Source organism: Apaloderma vittatum, unplaced genomic scaffold, assembly GCF_000703405.1.
Source record: "Apaloderma vittatum isolate BGI_N311 unplaced genomic scaffold, ASM70340v1 scaffold4885, whole genome shotgun sequence".
NCBI classification, from domain to species: Eukaryota; Metazoa; Chordata; class Aves; order Trogoniformes; family Trogonidae; genus Apaloderma; species Apaloderma vittatum.
In genome coordinates, this window is record NW_009716362.1 from 65100 (window position 1) to 73753 (window position 8654).

The following is an 8654-nucleotide window of genomic DNA, read 5'->3' on the forward strand; positions in this document are numbered from 1 at the left end:
GTCCCTCTTTTCCCACATGCCAGCCCTATCCCACAGCAGAGCTCTGAAAATCAGAGGTGATGATCAGAACTAGTCTGGTGCTTCAGGGATGTGCTTTCAGAGCCTGGAGAGGAAATGAACGCTTCCTTGCCCACAGCTGTAGGGTACAGATGTGCCGAGGCTCAGTGCTTTCCAGAGACACTGTGTTAGAGCTGTGCTTTCGGGAAGCTTTGGGCTTGCATGTGTATTGACTGCCAAGAGAAACCTCAGCACACGCAGGATCCCAGGGGAGGGCCAGAGGGCTGACTGGGGTGAGACCTTGTAGTACAGCTGACTTACAAGCTCCAACCCTCTGGGACGAGGATGTGCAAACCTCTAACTATGCCTCCAGATGTGCAGAACATCATCAGCCCCTCTGGCAAGGGGAACAGGGATGAAATTGAGATTGAATTGAACTTTCCCAGTCGTGCTTCCTTCTTCTTCATCCTTCTGGCACTGTCAAGCTTTATCAGGAACGTCCTGACAAGGTTTTGGGGTAAAGGCATTAAAAAAAAAGCAAGTAGTCAAATCCCTGTTAACTTCTGGAAGTAGCAGGAAGGCAGCAAAGCCTTCGATGACTTGTTCAGCCAGAGCTATTCCACTTGGCTCTGACTCTGCACAGCTGGAGCAGTGTATGAGCCACATCTGCAGCACTCAGTGTTCACCTTGAGGGAGAGCTCACGGGGCTATATGCAGTGTCCCACCTTTCTGGAGTTTTAGAGAAGTAGAAGAGGCTTAATCAGAATGAATCCCATCAGGAATAAAAACCAAACAAGAAAAGCTGTGTGGCAAACACCCTGCCTGATGGTTTGAAAATGTGAGAGTCCCTGCCTTGGATGGGCAGGAAGGGTGGGGAGAACTCTTGAAGCATTTGGAGCTATGAATTGTCCATCAGGAAAAGGACAGATGAAGCCCAAAAGATCTGGAGGGGAAGCAGACTTCATTCTGCTGTACTTAAATTTGTAAGGCTGCTAGCAATAGAGAACATGGGAATTGCAGTCCTACCTCCCAAACTAGAATTAAATTTGGGATCTAGAAGTTCCCCTGGGGAAGGTTAGGGCTTGGGACATCCTGGCCCATGCTGGATGAGATCCACAGCCCAAATCCAGAAGCCCTTGGTATTCCAAGATTGACCTCTCATCATGGGTTTAGACTTCTTACCACTGGGATGGAAACTCCTTTGGATCTTGACTTGGCCTGATGCCTAAAAACCTCCCACAGACAAGGCAAAGTGAGGAGGTTGAGGCAGGATGGATGTAGGTGCGTTTGCCAGCCGCTCTGTGGCTGTGGTACACTCTTCACCTTCTTCATGGAATGGACAGAAAGTCAACACACCCGAAGAGCAGGTGAGACTACAGCAAACTTGTCTGCAGTGATAGTGGTCAAACATAGCTTTGTGGAAGTTATCAGCAAAGCTGTGCAACCGCAGCGTGCCATCCCCTGGGCAAGCTATCTGGTGTTCTCATGGGATCTGCTCTCCCCTGGGATGCTACACAGGAGAGGCAAAAGCTCAGAGGAAGAAAGTCAATAAAAGGTGTCTCGCGCAGTACAGAAGGCAGGAGATGGATCTTTTTGCTGATGGAGGTGACTCCATCTCTGTCCTCAGTGCCTGGTTCCATCAGCAGAAAGCAGGCTGAGCGTGCCAACGCAGACATGGTTTCACAGGCCACTTGCCCAAGATGGGCTGGGATATTTACATGTTATTTTTAAGACAGCCAAACTTTTGCAGAAAGTGAGGACAGATTTTATTTTAGCAAGGGACTGCAGAGGCTCTGAGTAACAGCACGGCTTGATGCTATTGTGCTGGGCTTAGGGTTAAAAGGGGCTAGTAACCTCTAGCAGGATTAGAAAGAACATGGAAAGGGGAACCCTGAGTTTGGATTAAAAATGCTTAAAAGTCTCTTGTATCAGCAAGCTCTTTTCTCTGGGAGAGATTAGGAGAGCAGTTTCTCTCGGCCACTCTGTTAATCTGGTCTCCATGGAAACAGGATGATGTGCGTGGTGATGCGCTCCCCTAAATGGCTGCTCAGCAGCCGTATTAGAGGGGGAGATTGGCTTCAGTTTGTCACCCAAATCTGGTTAGCTCGTCCCCTGTCAGTCCCTGACAGCTGCTGCTGGGGGAATTTTTTGCTGCTCCTTTTGTGCCAGTGAAACCTGCACCGGTGTCCCCTGTGCTGCAGATATTTTGCTGGGGAGCTCACAGCCTCAGATCTTCACACCTCACTCAGCGAGCTCAGAAAAAGCCCCAGACATTTACACAGTTACACAATCATGATTTTACTGGTGGTCCTGAATGGGATGGGCCCTGGCTGTCTTGCAGATGTGGCAGAGCTGTATGTCTCCCACCCTCCAACTCTGCCTCATGTGAACAAGGTACCTTAGTCAAGAGGTCTCCTGGGTCCTTTCCAGTGACCACTCTTGGATGGATATTGCAATGCAGCCTGTGGACAATGCATTGAGTGAGAAATTGGGGAAACTTTCCCTATCTTAAAGTAAATCCAGCCTTGCAACAGTAATGACAGACACAGACCTTGTGTGATTTTGCTCTGTGCCTATCACTGCTGGGAATTGAAGAAATGCCTGAATTCATCCCAAATGCTCCCCAGTGAGGCCTCTAAATGCAAACTGGAGGTGCCAACGTGGCCATCCAGACTAAGGTGAAATGGTGGGTGGCTTGTAAACGTTCCCTGCATCTTTCTTAAATCCCTTTTCATCCTGAGTCACATGCGGAAGGAGTGTGGGTGAACGCGAGTAGGCAGAGCGAGAGGGATGGTAGGGCTGCGTGAATTTGGATATGCACATCAGCTATCAAGCACAGTGCAAAATTGCTGTGAAAGCAAGGAAAAAGATAAATTTCATGTCACAGTCTTCAGATGATGAGCTACTGCTGTTACTGTTTTCTGTGTTAGTGGAGTTAAAGTGAGACTTGTTCTTTTGAGACGAGCAAGGGGTCTTCTGTACCTCACATCTCCTCTTCCTAATCCTTTCCCTCTTTTTTTTTTGTTTTGTTTTGTTTTTTCTCTCCGCTGCTCCACAGTTGTGTTTTCGGGTGGAGCTGAGCCAGTTGTGTGGGACTGCTGCTGCCTCTAGTCCTTTCAGATCAGCCGTGGGGTTGGCTGAAGAAAGTTGAAACAAAGCAAAGAAAATACAGATGACCTTTCTGCCTATCTGATTCCAGCTCCCAATTCAATAACAGCAGCTAATGCCATCAGCTAATTCCACCTAAATCTGGAACTGTATATTTGTAAACATCATGAAAACTGAAGAGTCAGGGGAGAGATTTTATCAACAGTCTTGCTGGCCTCACTGTGAGCTCAACCCTAAGTCAGACATCAAAGATATTAGCTGTGGAGACAACTCCACAGGGATCCAAGCTAGAACTGCGCTGCAACAAGTCCATGGGTGCTCCCTATAAAAACCCATTGCTTTTACAGCCCATTTGGAAGATTTCACAGAAAACATGTCTAGCCCAAACAGCCACTTCAGATTTAGTATATGAGTGATGACTGGAATAAAAAAAACCCAACACCTACAGCGCCCTTTCCCAGCTAGTGAGCCGCGTGGAGGGGTCCTGCAGCCTCATGTATCATGTAAAGAGTCATTCTGCTCTGCAAAACAGGGAGTAGCTCCCGTGTGGGCTATACCTCAGCAATTTTAATTTGTCCTAGTTTACAAATAAGATGTTTTTCCTTGACTGCCAGGTCCCAGTGACATCTACAAGGCAAACTGTGATCTCTAGGGCCTGTGAATCATCACTGATAGTGGCGATTGTGCTGGCTGAATGCTACTTTTGCTCACTGTACAGCACCGGAATTTGTGGATCCACCCAGAGAAGAGCAATCTGGCACTAGGGCAAGGCAAGTGGCCTCTTCTGCAGCACAGTCTGGAGGGAGACCACCTGGGACAGATGCTCTTACGGACAGAATGGTGGTACATCTCACCTTTGCTGTCCCTGGAAGGTATTCCTACCTCCCTGACCCAGGCTGGTGGAAGTTCAGCCTCTCCCTTGCTTTCCCTTCCCAGTCATGCCATCTCCTAACACCAAAGCCAGATTAAGTCTGAATTTTCTCCTCTCTATAGAACTGTTCCCTGCCTGACCCATGTGCAATAGTTTCCAGCAAACGGGGATAAGTTTTGACTGGCCTTTGGGTTTCAATATCTCCTCCTCCTGGAGCATCAGCATCTTGGCCTCCGTCCCTGTGATGTTTCCTTGTCTGGTTCAGAACTCAGGTAAGTCCTCTGCTTGCTCTGTGCATCAGTGTCCTCTTTTCTGTGGTCATAAGAGCATTGCCCTTTGTCAGAGTGAAGACCACATCAAAAGTTGGGGGTTAGTAATGGGCACCAGCTACATCTTGCAGGGTGAGAGACCAGAACCTGTGCATTTGCTGGGAATGGTGCTCAGCTGATGCCTTAGGTCCTCTGCTAGGTCTGTCTGGCGAGCTGACAGTGTGTTATTTAGTCACTCTGCATCTCCCTTACAGCCAGGATAACAACACCTTGTGGGGGTGAGAGTAGATGTTCATTGGCATTTGTCATCGGCTCGGCTGCAGGCACCCTGGGGAAGCCTATAAATAAGTGAGGGGTTGTGATTCAGCAGCTGCTGAAGGAGCAGCAGCTGCCACTGTGTCCATTTCACGATTGCTTCAAAAGCCTAAACTCTCTTTTTGATTTGGATTTTCGCATTAAATTTGCAAGAGCCCCCTCCACAAGTGGCGTAGGGAAGGCGATCTGCCGCACCCCTGGGGAGGATGGTGTGGAAGCAACCACTGCGCTGACGACGCAGCCCGTGAGACTGATTGCAGGCTCCACCACAGCTCCCTCATTCCTTATTGATGTGCACCTGCTTTCATGTTTCTTTCTTCTTCTGCTTGCCAGGGTGGGTTTTCCTGATGTCTGTTATCACTGGGCACAGCGAGGCACTAAAAGAAACCGTTTAGGTCAGGCTTGTGGAGAAACAACCAGGTATCTGGATGCATTATATCAAGGGTAGCAGCAGTTTGGCATCTGCAAAGTCAGTGATTGGACTAATAGGAGACTGAGCGAGCTGAGCAAAAAGCACAACCGTGTATACCTCGAGGCTCTGAGCAGCAAAACTGCAGCTTACATTTAGGTTCAGATGGCTGAGTTCAGCTTTGCTCATTTAATTCACCCACTGCTTTGGGTCGTGCTTTTGCAAGGCTGTGTGGGCCCACGTCCGCTGGGATATTCTGAAGGAAACGTCCTTTTCTGTGTGCACGTTGGGGGAGAAAGCGTGGTGTGAACTTCTGTCAGCGATAGCATCACAGCAGCCCTGCTTTCCATGGTGTTTTTATATGGTCTGTCCTCCGCTAAAATAATCTCAGTGAAGGCTTTGGCTTTGTCTCTGTTTGGGAGGGAGGATGCATGTCTTTCGCTTGTGTCAGGGTGTAAATGCTCCCACAGTTTGATGGGGTAAATCTTGCTGAGCAGAATTGTCCATTTCCCCACTGATGAGAGTGGGAAGATGTTTTGTGGGCAGCGGGAAAGGGAAAAAATTGGCCCAGAGGGAAGTTAACAGTGAGACCTGCGATGCCCTAGAGATCCTGGTGACTCCATGGGGACCCAAAAGCAGCAGCACTGACCTCTGTTGCTGGCTCAAAACCGCCTGGACGTCAGCCCCGTGACGTGTTTGCAGTTGGTGAATGAAGACACGCTCCGTGTCCTAGATGAGAACACGTGGGAACAGCTACAGAGGCATCACACAGGCTTTTTGCTCAAGCGCAGTCAGTGGGGAGGGAAGATCATCCTGCAGGGAAGATCTCTCAGCCAGGTCATCCTGCAGCTCTCACCCTTTCTAATAAAGCCTTGTTCCTGGTGACCACTCAGCCCTTCTCCTTTCAAGTCAACAAATTACAAGAAAAAGGTAAAAAGCCAAGAGGAGGAGGATAAAGACAGAATGATATATTTTTGTGCACACTCTTGCTCTCCCTCTTCATTCCTTTGAGCCATTTTTAACCCAAGCTAATTCAGCTGGAAATATTAATAACCCTATAAGGACGCCACCTCCTTGTAATGAAGTGTAAAGGTCACTTCTGCTCAAATCACACAACTCTTTCATTTTGTTCTGGGCGAGGAACAGCTCCTCTCTTTAATTATTCAGTTTGCTTTTATATTGCAGTCACTGCTCTCTTGTCTCTAATCTCTGACACTTCCCCATTACGCAAGGCCCCAGGAGGCCGGGCGACCTGCCCTGCTGGGTCACACCGAGGACCACGGATGCTGTGAGCAGCAGTCAGGACTTGCCCTGGGGGGAGAAAGGAGAGGCTGGATGTGGAGAAGGAGAGCCGATTCTTGATTTTTTTTGAGTTGTTTCTCTGATGGTGTGGGGCTGCCAGTGTTTCTTCAGGGTGTGGGCATTGTAAAACACGTTCATTTTGGGTTAAATCCTTATGTGTGAGGTGCCACTTGATGTGATGGGAGGGGGGTTGGGGGATTCCTGTCCTCTGGGCTCACCTGATGGGTGGGAGACTGTGGGGTGGGAAGTGACTTCTGGCTGTTGGCTGCTCCTTGAGGACCGTACTTGCTTACAAGGCCCTGAGATGAAGCAAAACCTCTGGCATCAGTGCAGTGTCCTCTGTCCCACATGGCTCTTGGTCCGTGATTCCCACATCCAAGCAGAACGGAGCAGAACAGAAGCCACAAACGTGTGAGTTACAAGCAGAAAAGCAGGTGATGGATTCGGGGAAAGTCATTCTGTGGGGATGAATTTGGGGGCCACATGCAAGTTCTTGGGGAAGTGCCCAAGAGAGGGCTGGGGAACAGGGCTGTGCTGTGGCTCCTCATTTCCCCTAGAGAGGCTTTAGTTTCACAGACCCTCAGGCTCCTTCCCCACTCCATGCTGGTACCCAGCAACTCTTCCCAGGAAAAAGCTGCAGCATCCAAACCTTGTGCTCCCTGCTGTCCTTCCACATGGAAGCAGCTCCCACCGCACTCCACCCCAGGCCCTTGTTCAGATATCTGGAGCGTTGATGGGACCCTGGCTGGGGCGATCCTTTCTCCTTGCTGGGGCCACCAGCTTTTGTTTTCCCAAGGGTTCGGCAGGAAGTCTAAGCCCACAGGCAGTGAGGCAAGAGGCTGTATGGGAATGTGTGAACTCTTCAGGGGCTGGAAGGGGCTATTTCAGTGGCTGAGATGATTATTGCACTAATTATTACTGTAGCATCCTAAATAATTAATAACTGTAATTAATCATATGGACCCAAGAGAGGCAGAAACAACTTTTGCGGTGGTCGTTGCGCCGCCCGCCCATGAGTGCTGCGTCCTCCAGAACTTCTCTGCAGTGTTTTATCTCCCTGAATGTTTAAATGACTGGAGCAATGTGGGGTTTCCTCCATTTACCCGTGGGATTCCTCATTCTCTGCTCTAATTATAACACCGTAGCAACTGTCGATGCCCACAAACAAATACAGGTCCTGGGTAGCTGGGGTGAGTTAAGGTTTATATAATCATGTGAAGATTTGAGAGCTGAAAAGCCTTTCGCTGTGCACTGCATTAATCATTCAAAAGGAGCCTAACTGATGGGTTTTGCATGTGTGTGTGGTTGCTTTCTTTCTTCCCCACTCCCCATGGAGTCCAGCTGTTGTTGCCTATACTTGGTGTGCTCAGCACCAGCCGAGCCATCGCTGCTGCCAAAATGATTTCTGAAGACTCATGTTCACCTTAATCTGACGATGCACGCACCGTGCTGGCAGTAAAGAAGCATGCCAGGATCTCTGATGAGAACCTGTAAAAGTGTTGCTTGTCAATGGTGAGGCATATTTCACGGTAGAAGAGATCTCACACGGAAAGAACAGAGCTGGCATGGCCATTTCCAAGTTATAGCTGGCAGCTGAGACACAGAGAGGTGAAGCAACACAGACACATGGGAAGTCTGATGGAGAGCATAGCACTGACCAGCTCTTTGGCTGAGGATGCAATTGTCCTCTTCCAAGCTGTGCTAGCGCCAGGGGTTTTTCCTGTCGTTGCCCCTTTTGGACATGCTGCAGGCACAGTAGCATCATGGTCAGGTCGAGCTACTGATTTAGAATTTGAAACTCTTCTCTGATGTTGCCTGAATGGTCGGCTTCAACAGCAGCCATCCTGGATGGCTACTGTGGTCCAGGGCATGCGTTGTGTACCAGCATCATCCCTCACTCTCCTCCCTTCTATACTTGCTCCAGCATTAAGAGCAATGCAATATGCGGTAGCTCAGGCCAGATTGGAGCACAATTTGCTCTGTGTGAGCTACAAATGTAGCTTGGTTCCAGCTGACTGGCTTATATGACCTCATCTCTATAAAACCTGGTCTTAAACATGCATAGCTCATTCATTCAAAACCTCACATAAACATAAAATCCAGAGTTCAAAAGCTGTAATTTTCCAGAGACAGAGGAAAGAAAAAGTAGCTGTGAGGTTTTAGGTGAAAAACAAGAAGCATTTGACTGTGGTTTTGCAGATGCGATTTCTGTGCTGAGTCCAGGATGAACTTTGGAAGGTATGGTGTGAGATTCGACACCATCCTCCTTCCACACCCCTAAGCATGGCTCATGGTAATGAGATTTAAGAATAACAGAAAGTCCTAGACGAGCTAAGGGAAGATAATCAGGGTTAGTGTGCTGACAACGAAAGAGCGTGTGTGG